The sequence below is a fragment of the Saccopteryx leptura genome, chromosome 11, assembly GCF_036850995.1.
Source record: "Saccopteryx leptura isolate mSacLep1 chromosome 11, mSacLep1_pri_phased_curated, whole genome shotgun sequence".
NCBI lineage: Eukaryota > Metazoa > Chordata > Mammalia > Chiroptera > Emballonuridae > Saccopteryx > Saccopteryx leptura.
Window position 1 is genome coordinate 27,772,386 of NC_089513.1, and position 16,549 is coordinate 27,788,934.

The window sequence follows — 16,549 nt, forward strand, 5'->3', positions numbered from 1 at the left end:
TATGGGAAGTGAGAAAGTATATACACTGAAAATTTAAAATTTATTTCCAGATGTAAAGAAAATCTCTTGGGAAGTGGTTCTTACTGTCATCAGAAGCTTCATTTTGCTATATAATTTGTAAGATCTAATCTTATTTCAGGGTTTCTTAGAAACTAAAGTAAGAGAGGAAACACATTATGATACATATCTTTCATTTTCTTATAAAGTATAATTGGCAAATTAGTCCCTAGAAATAAATTTTTCTCCCAGAAACTCAGCTCAACTAATTGACTAATCTTACACTATTTCTCAGAAAAAATTTTCTAGACTGTAAAAAAATATCTTGCCTTTATTATAGACTAAAGTGATTTTAAAGCTGAAAGTGATCTTTGATTCCATCTATATAAACCTGATATTTCATAAACAATTAGACTGAGTCTATGAAAAATAGATAATTTTTTTCTAAGAATATTCAACTGATTAGCAGTAGCAGCTCATTTGGAAATCACCGTCCCCAGATCTCCATTACATCTCATTTTATCCTCACTTATTTGGTCTCAAAATTCAACATGCAGCTCAGCATTCCTTTCTCTCCAGCCTGTTCTGGTTCACAAATTCCCACAGATGTTCTTTCTGTCTCCCTTATTAAATTGTAATGTAATTGTTCTATTCCTCTTCTAACCAGTCTCAATTAAGTTTCCCACAAATCCATTTAATTTTTTTTATTTGAAAGCTTACTTCTTTCTGTCTTCTTCCAGTAAAGTACACTAGCCAGACATCTGCTAGACACCTGCTGGACAGCCTACAGCTAGACAGACCACCATCACCAGTTTGGTCTTATATAAATGGAGAAAATACTTTCTTAGCAAATAAGGACCAATTTAGATTCAGGTTGCTTCACCTCTGTGGACAAGGTGTGTGTGTGTGTGTGTGTGTGTGTGTGTGTGTGTGTGTGTGTGTGTGTGTGTGTGTGTGTGTGTTTAATGCAATGAAATGAAATATCAGAATAGTCAAATAATACTGACTGGTCAAAATGTTTCAGTCATCTTTTACTCTTTTTCATACATGACACCAATTGAGCCCTGGCCATATAGCTCAGTTGGTTGGAGTGTTGTCACGAAGCGCAAAGATTGCCAGTTTGATCCCTGGTTCAGGGTATGTACAGAAACAGATCAATGTTCCTGTCTCTCTCTTTCTCTCATCCTTCCTCTCTCACTAAGATCAATAAATAAACATTAAAATAAAAACATAACACCAACTGCCATCTACATAATACTCATATTGCTTTGGTCTTTCAGTGATGATTGTTTGCTTTAATTATCTTAATAGACTCAAGCCCAAAGGGCCCAAGGTTAACACTGCTCACTGAATCAGGCACACGACCTAGCAGTTGCCTTGACATACTCAGCCACTGCTGCACCACCACAGGAACCAATGGGGGCTAGGGAAGAGGTGGAGACAGGAAATGTGTTCTTGACTCTTTTATTATCTCCAATGGAAATATCTAATGATATATTTTTGTAGTCTGTTTTGAGTTTTTCCAATATTGAAAATGAGTTTTCTGCCCATATTTATAAAAATATCTGATAGTCAATAAACCAAAATTCTAAGCAAGGGAATTTACAGGTGTCTGTCAATCTGACCCACCACACACACACACACACACACACACACACACACACACATACTTCCAGAGAAAGTTTTACTTCTAAAGTACAGAGATATAAAAATTTCACTATGTAAATATGTTCAATATAACACTCTTCTTACTAGATTCTTATATTAAAGAAAATGAGGTATTGAGGAGGGGGCACTTTTATATACATTGGCTTCCCCTTTCTTCATGACAAGTCATTCCAAGGGTATCAAAAAAGTATTAATGGGTAAATGAAAGGGTAAAAAGAACACAGAGAGGCAGAATTTTGATAGCTTTTTAATTCTCCTACTGCCACCATAGCTAGCCTTGTCTGCCTTATGAAATACTGTGTATATAAAGCAAAGAAGAAGGTTTCATTCAGTCAGAAATTTAATGAATCACTTTAAATATATGGGTTTGGGTGGTGATGTTGTGACCTGTTAAGACAAAAAAAAAAAGGTAGGATCATGAATTCCAAATAAAGACATAATTGCTTGTCTTTAAGAAAATGCTGTTGCCTTAAAGCTGTTCCCTTCAGTGACATTTACTTGGAAAGGTCTTTGTAAATTTTGTTTACAGTGAGTTCTCCAGCATTAGGCCTCTATGGCATAGCAAGCCTTCCTTGACATCATTCAGGTGACAACATTACACCCTTGACATCTATAAAAGAAAGGTTTTACGTGACTACACAGTTAACTCACATTCAAGCTTGGCAGTGTCAAATCTCAAAATGTTACAGAGAAAAATGTCCTGGATATCATGTGTCTATCAAAAGTGGCTGGATTTCACACTCTTATCCACTTCAAGTCTGGTCCCATTTAGTGGAAGAGTTATTTGAAAGAAGAAAACACTAACATGTCAAAATGTTATACTTTTTAAAAAAAACACAATTTGACCATAAGGCATAGAATTTTAAAATGAGTCTTAACTCCTCAGAATAGTTTTTGAAATATAGTATCTATTCAAAGAACTTTCTATTTTTAAAATATCATAATACTGTGTAATATTATTTTAAGATTACTATGAATAAAATTAAGATGCAATAATGGTGAAATACCAAACTCTAAAGATACAGTAATTCACTGTTTGTAACATAATGTGGTTATAACCTCCAATACTCTAAAGCTAATTATTTTGTGAATAATTTTTAATTCAGGAAAATTGTTGATTAATGTCAGTACTTTGCCTATAACTTATAATATGTGCATTTAGGAATAGCTATTACCAAAAGGAAAAAAAATATTACCATTCAGTTTCCCACCACAATAAAAAAGTATTTAGTTTGTATAGACAATATGCAATAGCACCCTGGTGCTGATGTTACAACCCATGCCACACTTGGCAATTCTACTGGGGTTTCCATCTGTTTGACAATAGCATCTTTGAGGCAGGATGTAACAATAAAGAACATTGAGCTTCTGTGGTTCCATCATTACTGTAGGTCAGCAGGAAAAGGTCTGTGGTGAGGATGGAGTGAAGTGTAAAGGGCCAAAGTCATTTATTTGATTGGCTCTTATTTCTTGGAACAACTTGCCAGGGGTTTACAATAGCTTTGTACAAGTTCAAATTAGCACCAGCACATTCACATGGAAGCAGAAAGGGTTAGTTAGCAGATGCATTAAAACATCCTCTTACTAAAAGATGCAAATGTTTAGAAATTATACATTAAAACTTGAAATAATACTTAAAGGAAGATGGTCACTCATGTTCTGTATCTCAGTGTGAAGTAGTATTTACAAAATGGCTTAGAAATGGAAGAGTTATTTCAACTGGGGTGTCAGGGAGACCTCATGGAAAAGATAAAATTTTTGTGAACCAAGAATAGAGAGTAAGAAAACTGGTGTATTTTATGGAAATGTAAATAGTCCATGCAGGGCCATCCAGAACATTGATTATGATGAGAAGTAAAAGAGACTATAAAATTTATTTTGGAATACTAGTGGAGGGCCAATTATTCGGGTGCATTGTAACTCATACTGGGCCACTCATTTTCCATTTTTTCTTTGACTGAATAGTTTCTTCTCAGACTTTATACTCCAGCTTCAATTTCATTTTCTCTTGGTAGCCTATCAACTGTTCCAATCTGTACATGTAGGATTCCTACGTGCTCTGAGAGAACCTAGTGGGTCCTCCATCATGGTCCCCAGGTACTTAGAGCACATCACGCTGTATAGAAATTACCTGCGTACTTCTTAACATCCCCTAATAGATTCCAAGTTCAATTTAAACAGCATCCACTTTATCTTGTTTCTCTCTGTATTAATAGCTCCTAGTATAATGCTCAGAATATAATGAGTGCACACTAATACTATTGAAAGAATAAGTAAATGGAATCTTGTTATTTTCTTATTGTTGCTGTTGTTGAATATATAATAATGTGGACTTAGTTATACAACAATTCTCATTTTGCCTTCTTGAATGACATAATATCTAAAGAAAGTTCACTGTTTAGGAAATAAGTCATGTTGTTATCATGCCCTCTCACCCCAACTCATTCATAATTCTCTAGGTGTTATGTTATCACAAAGAAATGTATTTAATCCAATACCTTCTGTGAAGACACAGCTAGTCAATATATGGTAAATGTTTGTTTCAATATACAGTGGGGACACTTTCAGAGAAATGCATTTATCTCCAATGGCAGAGTTAGTCTTCTTTAGTGAGACAAATCTTTCAAATAAAGCTATGTGACTGTTTGAAGGTGTCAACACTTTGATGTTTCAAAGCCTCAATTATTCAGGTACCACAGAGCTGAGCATTGTATAACTGCCAATGTCACATTTAAAAAGCTCAGATGGCTAAGATGCCATGTTCTGTTCAAGGCTTCTGATATTTGAAATTAAGAGAGGAGCCTTTTCATTTCAGCAACTCCTAAGGCCCTCCCAGTCTTCATGCCGCTCCTCTAAAACCTGGCATTCATTAAACGCTTGCTTGCAATTTGAGGACATTGTTAATAGGGTGGACAGCTTCTGAGGCCAGGAGTTCAATTTATACTCTAGGGTAGGGGGAAACTTTTGATATCTCTGATTGAGATGGGTTATTGAATCAAGGGCCTGGTTTGGAGCCAGAGTTGTATTAGACAAATTATCTAAGAGGACTGAATAAAATTCTTTTATCTTGTGAAGCATCTGCCCAAGCTATAACCACGATAAGGCATATGGCATTCAAAGAACATATTGTTCTCCTTACAGATGAGTTTTAGAAACTTTTCTCAAGAAATCAGGTGCAAACATTGTGATTTCCTATCAACATTATAAAACACTGCTGGATATCATTTCTGTGATGTAGAGCTTCTGTCCACTGGCTCTGAAGTCACAACCATAAATCAGGGCAACATCACCTTTGTTGGCCAGACAAATACTTGTGTTTGTTTGTTTGTTTATTTTAGAGGCATAAACATATTTATTCAATTGTAACAAAAGACTAAAACTGTACCTACCAATGTCATGAATGGTGGTGCTCTTTTGACAAATACTTGCATTTAAATGCCTAGTGCAATTTGCTTCAAAGGTAGACGTCCTCAGCCTCACAAAAAGTCTGTCATTTTCATTGGTGTGAAATTGCTTGGAAATGAGATTTGGATTCAATAATCCTTTTGGTAAAAATGAATTTTAAATATTTGGGAGAAATAATGTATGAAACACATAAGAGCTGTCACCAATAATACTGACAAATGAAGTTATAACTGCCACTTTTTCCATCTAGTTCATGCAAAACTCAGCTTCTTCTAGGTACTCACTCAGTAGATAATAGTTTAATCAAGATGGGAAAATATTCACTCTGTACATTACTCTCAGGTGATTCCTTTTAAAGTACCATTTCAAAAGTGGCTAAATAACACAAACTACTTAGCCACACAATCCTTTCCTGCTTTGATACCACATATATCTCTTTTTACTCTCGTGATACTCTTTCCTACCTTCAGGATTCTGCTCACTATAGTGCCAAGCTTCATAGCAGCCTCTGCTTGTACTACATACCTGATCTATCCTTTGAAAATCTGCTAGACTGCCTCCTCTATGAACAATTTTCTTACTCTTCCAACCCAGAATAATCTAACCTGCCTCACATTTATATTACTTACAATCCAACCCATTTATTTAGCATTAAGGCATCCATTGCCTTGTGACATCTGTTCTATTTTTGGCTGATATTGCTATTGACCTTTTTATGTACATATCTTGTCTCCTTAACTGGATGGAATGCTCCTTGAGGACAAGGTCATGAGTTGAATCAAATTTTTATACCTAGAAGAAACTTTAGAGATCAAATAGTCTAACACTTCATTTTCTAATTAAGAAGAAAAGAGTCTAGGAGAAGCTAAATAACTGATTTTTAGGTCAGACAATAATTTAGTTAGAAGGCCAGAAATAGAGTTTCTGGCTTGAAATACACTGCTCTTTACAGTGCATTCCAATGTAACGTTTATAACATATTAGCGTTAAAATGGGCATTAGCACTTCAACCTCTTGAATTTATAGAGTGGGAAACTGAAGCCCAGAGAAGCTGAGAAGTTGTTGCCAATATCATATATTAACTTGATTCTACCAGTCCTGGAACTACAACTCAGAATTCCTTACTGTTAGCATATTATTTTGCCCACTGATGTAAACTTTCTTCACCTTTCGCAAAGTAAAAGTGTACAGAGTAAAATGCCGATTAAGCCTCTGTTGCAGTTTATACATAAAAGTACAAATGTTTTTAGTACAGAATCCTGGAATCTGATATTTCAGTGGGAACTGAGAAGTAATGAATATCCAAGTGTAACTTTGGCCCCTCCTATTAGTCTTTCTCTGTATGCCACTTCATGTCATTCATGTCATTTTAGTAGACCAAAGTTTTGTATAAAAATGGATAGATTTAGGGACACCTCTATTTGTAGAGAAAAAAATATGCCTCCTTCCTATAAGGTTTTCTGGAGTTAAAGTCTTACTTTTTTTTTAATGTCAGATCCAATTTCCACAGAACTCAAAATATGTTTAGGATTGAGTTGAGGTTTCAATTTATCTTCACCCAAATGGTTTCTCCTTAAGTGTGAAGAATTCTTATTTTCTGTATCTCATATGCAGAAAAATCCTATAGCAAATATTATAATTCTTTGCCCAGTGAAGTCCACGGAAGGCCCTCAATCTTCTTTAGTATGTCAATGTATTTGACAGCCAGAACACCTAAACTTTTCAGATTTTTTCTATATTTATACAATAAAATAAAAACTCAATCTATATAACTCCCAAAAGTCCAGAGATCTTTTTACTTTAACTGGATACATGAATTTTGCTTTAGTTAATCCCTTTTGTCTAATAAAACTGGATAATGAATTCAGCAACTTTCAGTGATCATGAGAAGAAACCATGTCTTGTGGGAGGAAGGAAGCATAGCCACTGACTGATTAACTGAATGATTTTAACCAAGTCATGAATGCCAGGGGGCGGGGGGAAGAGGAATCGTCCCTTCAGCTGACAAAAACAAATGTATCTGACTAACTGATCTTTGCCCCCTCCCTCTCTTAATAAGTGGACCAACTTATTTGAAAATATATCTGCCTTTCCAACTGCTGTAATACTTGACAATTATAGAAAAGCTGTGTTATCAATTTAACTTTCTAGGAATAAAAGTTACCATCAGAGTGCCAGAAGGTTATACAAGTACTTGGAAAATATCAGGTAATATTAATTGAAGGCTTATAATGTGCCATGAACTTCCTCAGTCTTGGCTTACTTATTCTGCCCAATAATTCTGTGAAGCAGAGAGAATCAGCCTCATTGTACAGGTGATGAATCTGAAGCAGTGGGTTTAAAATAGCACATCCTGGAATGTACAGTGAGTTTAGTCACAGGTCATGCTTTGCAACCAAACTGAAGTTCCAGAGCCTGTAATCTCACCCATTGCTTTCTACTGTCTCACAGGAACAGGTGTCAGAGAATCCATGTGTTCATGTTAAGAAAAGGAAATCAGAGAGAGTTCTACAAACTTCCATACCCACAGCAAAAAAATAACTGCAATATAAAATATGTCCAGACTGACAAATAAAAGAGCTTGAAGGTGTGTTAGAGGTGGAAGTTTATGATACAAAGTGTTTGGGTACAAATCAGTCATTGATTAAAAACTATTCTCTACTTGGAACATCAGGACACTACACCAGAGCCTGATGTTTATTTTTAATGAGCATATCCATCCTTCTTATTTGCTTCTCAATTGACATTTTGTTTCTTATTGGGTAAGTCATCCTGGCATGATTTTTATCTGTCTCTTAGTGTTCTCTATTATCTTTTAAATCATTCACTGAAGAGTTATTGAGAAGTTTATTGTATGCCCATCATTGTGTTTGTTACTAGTAAGGATAAATGCAAAATATATAGGGGGCAAGTACTTAAGAAACTCACAAAATTTATGACATATGTTGGAGGCAGTTGCATTATTGAATGAACACTGAGTGTGATCTTACTGTAAACACTATGATTGTAACAGTAATCCAGGTGACATCTAGTCCTATCTCTGATGATGAAATATACCTCCCTAGCTGAGGCTCAGTTACTTCATCTATAGAATGGGAGAGTTGGACTACTTTAGCTTTAAGACCACTTCCAGATATATCCATTTATGCCTTCCAGTTTTGGTCAGATTTTAGAGGCTCCTATCTTATTTCCCATGTTCAGTTATATAATTTATATAGCTAGAGTAAGTGACATCCAAATATTCTTGGTGAAGTATTTGGTATTTCTATAATTTAGAGAAAATAGTCTAGCATTTTATGGCTGAAATTAGTATTTTCTAGTCATTTACTTAGGAAACAAAAAGTCAGTATTTAACTTAACTCTTTCAAATGGTATTTACCCAGTTAGAGGAACCTATAATCCTTGGGATAAATTAATGGAAGTTCAGATATTACCTACTTTAAAGTAAATGTGAACTGTATCTTGCCTGTTGTTTTTAGGTACCCATTATATTCATTTTTTATCTATTTTATTTTCTGTTCAAATGTCTTATTCCTTGGTTTCTTTATCTTGATTTTTGCTGCTTTTCTCTCTCGAAGGTATATTTAAATAGGTTTTCTTATGGTATTCTTAAATCTTAGTTACTGTTTTGTCAGTGTTCAAAAGAGCTTGAGCAGAAATCTGTTCTTTCATTTTTAATTGTTCATGCTAAAGTACCTGCTGTTTTTTCTCTGTATATTTGTTTTCTATGTGTATTGTTATTTTTTAAATGACTAATCTTGCAGTCTTAGTTTTAATATTATAGGTTTTAATTTTGCGGATTGTCTGTGTTAAGTGGCTATCTTCTATTGCTTCAGATTTCCACATATGAACATGATACATTGTTCATTATAACTATGCTTCAAGGGTTAAAGACATGGTGAAGATAATTTTGTTCAGTTGGGCTTATTTGAAATGACAGGAAAGAGATATTTGAAAATCTCCAGCTCAAAACAATAAAATAAATCCCTAGGAATCATAATTATTAAATATATTTCTGCACAACTGATTAGCTCAACCAGGCAGTGAAATCAGTATAGCCACTGAGATATTCCCCAAGCAATCTATGGCTAGTGATATAAAATCATGACTTGCTATTTCCAAAGATAATTTAACACTAAGACTTGAATTTCTAACCATGATAATATGAACATGACAGGAATTATAAATACTTTTTGTCAACTGTCTTACATTCCAATTTATTGAATGCATGCTTCTGTGTACTATGATGCTTAATTTGTCTAAACCAGGGACACTTTACAAATGCACCCTAAAAATAATTTAAATAGAGAATAGAGATATTTGTGATTTATTGCACTCCCTCTAGAAAAAAAAAATTCTTTGTTAATTAAAAAAGCTTCAGGTCACTATATATTTTAATTAATTTTAGCTGTAACTTTAAATTGTTAAAAAGGCTAGGAGACAGTGGAGAAATATAGCTAGCAAGCAAGCTAGAGTCACTTTGATTCTCCTGGTTTATTAAAACCTATTCAAGTCTTTGATGGTCTATGAAATCATGGTGTTCTATCAATTATGATCTCAAAAGATTTCTGAAACATTTTTTAAGCGAGAAGTAAGTAAATTATGGATTTGTCTTTTAAAATGTGTTTTATTATGTCATTACTTCAAATAATGTCAGTAACTCAGTACCAGTTTGAATGGTTATGGAACATTTGTAATTCAAGGGGGTGTGATTATCATTGTATATTCTGGTATAAAAAAGACTTTAGCCAGATTACTTTTTATCGGCTCATGAATTTAGATGCAGTTCTTTTAGTTCCATAATGCAGCTGTCTAGGGGTAGATATATGCAACTCTCCAGATTGGCTGCCATTGAAAACTTGTAGTCTGAAACTTGATAGTTCAGGGCGGGGAGGGATTGCTGGCTCTTGTGGGAAAAACATTTTGAAACAAATAGCTACTACAATGACCAAAAAATGAGATTTGGATTAGCTCTTTCCCAGGTGATATTTTTGTTCTCCATCTATGCATATAACGGAGGGGGGAAAAGCTGTCCTCTTTGGGTTCATTTCTAATGCCTGTCTGTATATGATAAATGCCAATCTCTCTAATCATCTAACAAAATAAGGTCTCCCTGCCACTAAGAATCATTGCCTTAACTTCCACATACATTTTCTCCATTTAATGTGGCTTCATTAACAATGTTTGCCATCAGCAATTTTCAGTCTATCAGCCAATGGAGAAGGATGCATTCTCCTTTCATTAATACTCACTTAAGAAAATAATTTCTAATCTTCAAAGGCTGAATAGGCATAGTGTATACTCTTTAAAATGATGTACACGAGTAAGAAAAGACAAAGTCATTTATGCTGACATGGTCGAAACCTTTGAATGATGACAAAGCATTGGCTGGATGGCAGGAGAACTCAGGTACGTGTTTCATACAGACACTTCTATCTGCTTATCTCAAAAAGTTTTATGTAGGATTCTCAATAATGAGTGGCATACAGTAAATCAATTAGACATCAGAGATATGGGACATACTGATAGTGTAAACTAAGTGTATGGTAGAAAGAGAGACCATAAGGTGACTATAAAGAAGACTAAAATTTAATAAAAATACGATATCTTATATGTGGTTTTAAGGCCCTGAAATCCTCTAACTGAGACTACTTTGGTGTCCTTTCTCCACTCTTAGCCCAACTGGCAGAACTGAGTAACCTAACATTAGATGAGGGGCACCTAACTAAGCCCAGATGATAAAAGAAAGCATCCAGGATGAACAAGGTCTATTATTTCTCCTGAAGGCACAGGAATCTGGTGGCTAAAAGTGGTTGGGTAGAGAAAGGGCAAGTAGTAAAGTCAAAGGAGACAGCGTGATTATTGAAAATGATATACAAACCACACAATTTATAAAAAGAATAGTAAGTCCTAGTGGCTCTGGGGGAGGAAAAACAGAAAATATTCTTCCTTTATACCCTCTTAGGTTCAGTGTGGAGGGCCCATGAATCAAAATGATAAAGACAGAACAGCTAGGAAAAAAGGATTTTTACCTGTACTGGAGTGTCACGAAAAGGAGTGAAAACCCAAACAGGTAGATAGACCTAGAGGCTTAAATATCACTTTAACAAAATGTAAAGGAGGAGATTTGTGTTTCCAGTGTGGGGGGGGAGGTAGATTTTGGGAAGAAGACTAAGAAATGTATCATAAATAGGTTTTATTATTCAGCAAGGTTTTGTATGCAGATGTGAGTCATCTCATCTCCACTGGTGAAAGTTGTCTCCTAGTCATTCTTTTTCTGGTTCAAGGAAAGGCAACAGCTCTGCAAATGGAAATTTCCTGTACAAGAGGAATTTACAAGCTATATACCTTGTTTTAGACAGTTAGGAGGAAGACAGAGAACTTTTTCTGTCTGCCATTTATTTTTTATTTTAATTTAGTTTATTGAAGTAATATTGGTTAAAATAAGATCATATAGGATTCTGCTTTTTCTCAGTCATCTTCAGCTCAAAATAACCCTATGCCAAAGTGGAAATCTCTGGGATGCCACATTCTGGTATTCTTTAAGGTGCAAAGTGAATATAAAATCAAGAGGATCACACATATTTGGTAGGTTTGTGTAAAGTTCTGGAAACAAGCTATATTGATTGTACATATCTGTGTTGGCTCATTACCCTTTCACTTATTAAGTGGGATTCTCTTCAGTGTTGTAATATAATATACTGTCTCATGAACCCCATGGATTTTGTGGTTTTTGTCCTCTTAAAAGAAAGAAAAATCAATCCACAGAGGAGAAGCAACTTTTTGAAGGCTCACAGACAGTTGGTGGTAGACATGCAACTGGAGTCTAAGGTCAAGCACTGGGTTCTTTCTCCATATGTGGGACTTCTGGAAAGAAAAGTCAAAGTGCAAACAGAGAAAACTTCTTGAGAGGCTAGAATGCTTGAACAACAACAACAACAAAAAGTGTCACAAATGCATTTACTTAAAATAAAATAAACATTACAAAAGCACCTCATAAATGGGAAAGGCTTAAAAGCCAGTCTGTCAATAGAAAAGAAAGCCTTTGGTTGATCACTTGCTCAGTGGGTGCCAAATGTGTACCATGCCTCTCAAAACATACATCTCAAAAGTATATGCTATATTTATTGAAATTGCCAAAATCTGGACCGGTGACAACACAAATGCTAGGAATGATGTGAAGCCTCAGGAATCCTCATTATTACTGGTGGAAACACAAGATGGTATAACCACTTTGGAAGGCATTTTGGTGATTCCTTATAAAACTAAACATTCTCTTATATGATATACTATCAAGCTCCTTGCTATTTACCAAAGGAGTTGAAAACTAATGTCTACACAGAAACCTGAATACATGGATGCTTATCACAGTTTTATTCATAACTGTCAAAAACTCAGAAGGAGCCTGGCTGGGCGGTGGCGCAGTGGATAGAGCATCGGACTAGGAAGCAGAGGACCCATGTTCGAGACCCCGAGGTCGCCAGCTTGAGCGCGGGTTCATCTTGTTTAAGCAAAGCTCACTAGCTTGGACCCAAGGTCGCTGGCTCGAGCAAGGGGTTGCTTGGTCTACTGAAGGCCTATAGTCAGGGCACATGTGAGAAAGCAATCAATGAAAAACTAAGGTGTCACAACGAAAAACTAATGATTGATGCTCTCATCTCTCCCTGTTCCTGTCTGTCTGTCCCTATCTATCCCTCTCTCTGACTCTCTCTCTCTCTCTGTCAGTGTAAAAAAAAAATTGGAAGGACCCAAGATTTTCTTCAGTTGGCAAATGGCTAAATAAGTTGGGATATTCAGACAAAGAAATATTACTCAAAATTTAAAAAAAAAAAAGAGCTGTCAAATCATGAAAATACATGGAAAACCCTTAAGTGCATATTACTAAGTTAAAGAAGCCAACCTAAAAGGCTACATACTATATGATTCTACCTACATAACATCTGGAGAGTGCAAAACAATAGATATAGTAAAAAGATCAGTGGTTGCAACTGAATAGGGAGAGATGAACAGGCAGAGCACAAAGGATTTTTAAGGCAGTGAAAATAGTCTGTATAATACCATAATGATGCATATATTTCACTGCACATTTTTCCAAACTTATAGAATATGCAACCCAAGCATGAACTGTAATGTAAACTATGGACTTTGGTAGATTATAATGTGTCTTTGTAGACTCATCCTTGGCAATAAATGTACCATCTGATGGGGGATGTTGATAAGGGATGAAGTTCTGCATGTGCGGAAGCAGGGGGCATATGAAAAACCTCAGTACCTTCCTCTTAACTTTGCTGTGAACCTAAAACTGCTTGGAGAAAATAGTCTTTAAAACATATATACTGCTCCCTGGATATACCCACAAGGCATCATGCTTGATTCCAAGCTAGATTCTGAGAGAATGGATCATGGAAAGATGGGGAAATAGTTAAGATTGGACATGGTACCAGAGTCTTGAGGAGGCAAAGTAGTGTTGTAGGAAATGACCTAAAGGTAGAAACTATCTGTAGTGACACATTTGAGAAGGAGTGTTTTAAGGGAAAGGCATTGCAAGGTATGGTTTAAGTAAGAGCCAACATTTAGCTTTCTGATTATAGAAGATGAAAATCTAGGCAATAGCAATGAAACAGCATTCAAAAAGAATGAACAATAATGAATATGTGTAAGACTAATATATGCGTATGCATTTTTATGTCCTAAGGAAAACTCAGGAAACAATTTGAAAATTATTGTTATGATTAGTTATAATACTAGTTGTGAAAGAGGGCTCATAATTAAATCTTACTGGATAAATGAGAAGAAGCAGAGAAACAATTGAAAATGCTGCCTCAAATACCACTGTCTTGGAAACTGGAGCAGAGGCACTTTTACTGGGGCATTAGTGAAAATTGGAGCCAGGTAATTAAAGTGGCAAAGGAAACAAGACAGAAGAAGAATTCTGATCTTAGGGTATAGTAATTGAAAAGTAACACCTAGAACAAGAGAAGGAACTGTCCTCTTTTGCTCACATTGATGAAATCACATATTAACTGTATTAATTGTAAGGCACTATGTTCTTTTCGACTCTCTAAAATGCCATCAACTACGTGAGTTAAGGTTTGTGGGATTTATTTCTTATAGCTATAGACAACTACCTTCTAATTATTAGACACATATATTATGTGTTTATGTCTCTGAGAGTCATATTAGATACTCCATGAAAATGGACTTACCACCACATTTGCTTATATTCTGTGATGCCAATGCTTATGTATGTATGTATGTATGTATGTATGTATGTATGTATGATGGAAACTCAAGTACTACATTGCTCTCCAGTATCTTCAAGGTATGTAGAGAATATTATAAGTAACCCAAAACTAAGACAAGAGTTATGTTATGGTGAATTTTTCTCTGATATGTTTGTATTTTTAAGGAGGACAGCAGAGAATAGCTAATAGTTAACTGAAAAATGAAATAGTAAATTTTTAGACTCTATGACATATTGCTGAAAAGAGTCCTTCAAAATGCCCCTGAAATGACCCCACAGGGGTATCTAGTTCCTCTAATTTTATATAAAATGGTGCTAATAGAAACTAAGCATGTATTATGAATAATGAGGATGAATTTTAATAAAACCATGTCTTTACTAATCTAAATGTTCATTCCATCAAACTGAAAAGAATGTTAATCTAAGTGCTATTCTCCTGACATTTAGAAGCCTTGATTCATTCTATTAAGATTCCTCTCCACTATTTCAATGTCCTAAGATAATAGAGAAGCTGTTTATTTTTTAAAACAATTAAGAATTTTTCCTGGATGCAATCTTCATTGGAAATGTTCCAATGTATTAATGAAATAGAAGAAAAATTCTCAGTACAATAGAGCATCAGATAGTCCACATTTGTACAATTTAGGGTCTAGACTGGTGAAATAATGTTCTCTTCTCAATTCATTAAAAATAGTTTTAAAGAATTGTGTGCATAATATTTTGATGACTTCTATATAGTTTCCTCCTTCAAAGAACATCAATGCTACTTAAGGGAAATAGATGTTATAATACAGTCAGTTAAATTAATCATATAATACAGGGTAAGAACAAATACTATAGGTCAATAGTTGTGCAGAAAAACAACTAATCTAATATTTGTAGGGCTCAGAATAATTGCACAAATAAAAGCTCATATATCATTTATCCAAGTATTTAAAAGTTATAAGCATTCACAACAAAATGAAAGATCAAATTTGAATTTGGGATTCTCATAGTCCCTGTTGTTCTGTTGGAATATTGGGATCAGAGAGAGCACACTGCCAGCCTGTTTTATACCACAGCCTCTTCTTTTTCAATATATTCCTGGCTCTAGACCATACAGCAAGTGACACCTCTTCTGCAAGCATGTAATTGCTTTAGTCCACATGTCCAAGTTCCATCGATAGTCTCCACAAACAGCTACTCTTTGGTCCGTGCATATACTGAAAATAGTATCTACATTTTGGAGAAGTGATACAGGAAATAAACCAGTTGTATCAGCTTTTTAGCAGAACTGGATGTTGAGTCAGGTCTCCAAAGATGAGTAGGAGTTGAGATTTGCTGAGAAGTCCATGGTAAGTAGGGCAAAGAATATGATCAGAGCCATGGAGAAAGAAATTATATTAGATGTTAGTAGTGTAGGTGGATCTTTTCTTTTTCTTTTTTTTTAATTGGTGGCATTTCAAGATCAGGAAGTTTGAGTTAGAAAAAACTGGCAATTTCAGGAAAATAATCATCTTTAATGATCTTCCCCATTAGCTATAAAATTATGAATGGAAGTAAACATTTTTACTCTAATTCAGACTACGTTTTTATCCTCACTATGTATTATTTTCTTGTGCTATTTATTTCCTGAACAAAGAACATGTTATTTGACTAGACAATGAAACTTAGCACTTAAATCTAGGAAAAGCTTAGATATACTACATGGCCAATATAATTTTACGTTCTACATATACCTATCATATCAGTTTAGCTTAACATTTCTCATCATGTATGTTTTGACATCCACATTTAGAGTTATGATGTTTTTTCAGGTTAAATAATAACACATACACACATATATTACACTATTTAGCAAACGCTTTCAAACATTTATCGTTATCAAATATGACTTATCACAGAGCCTTTCTAATTTCAATGGAAGAATTAATGAATCCTTGCTATAAACTCTCATAAGAATTTGTATGATACCATATATTTATATGCATCTTAAATACTGGATAGTAAATCTTTTAAGACAAAGATCATGCCTCATATACTTTTACTATGGCATCTATCACGGTCCTGATATACTGTAAATACTCTGTTAATAATTGTTCAATAAATAAGTATAGAGAACCTTTAAATTTCATGTTGGTATAATAAGTAATGGGCATGGGCTTTCAAGTAAATAAGCCTTTGGAACACATAAAGGTCATGGAGTGCTTGCTTTATAAATCAAATTTCTTAAAATGCCAGGAAAATAGTTCACTG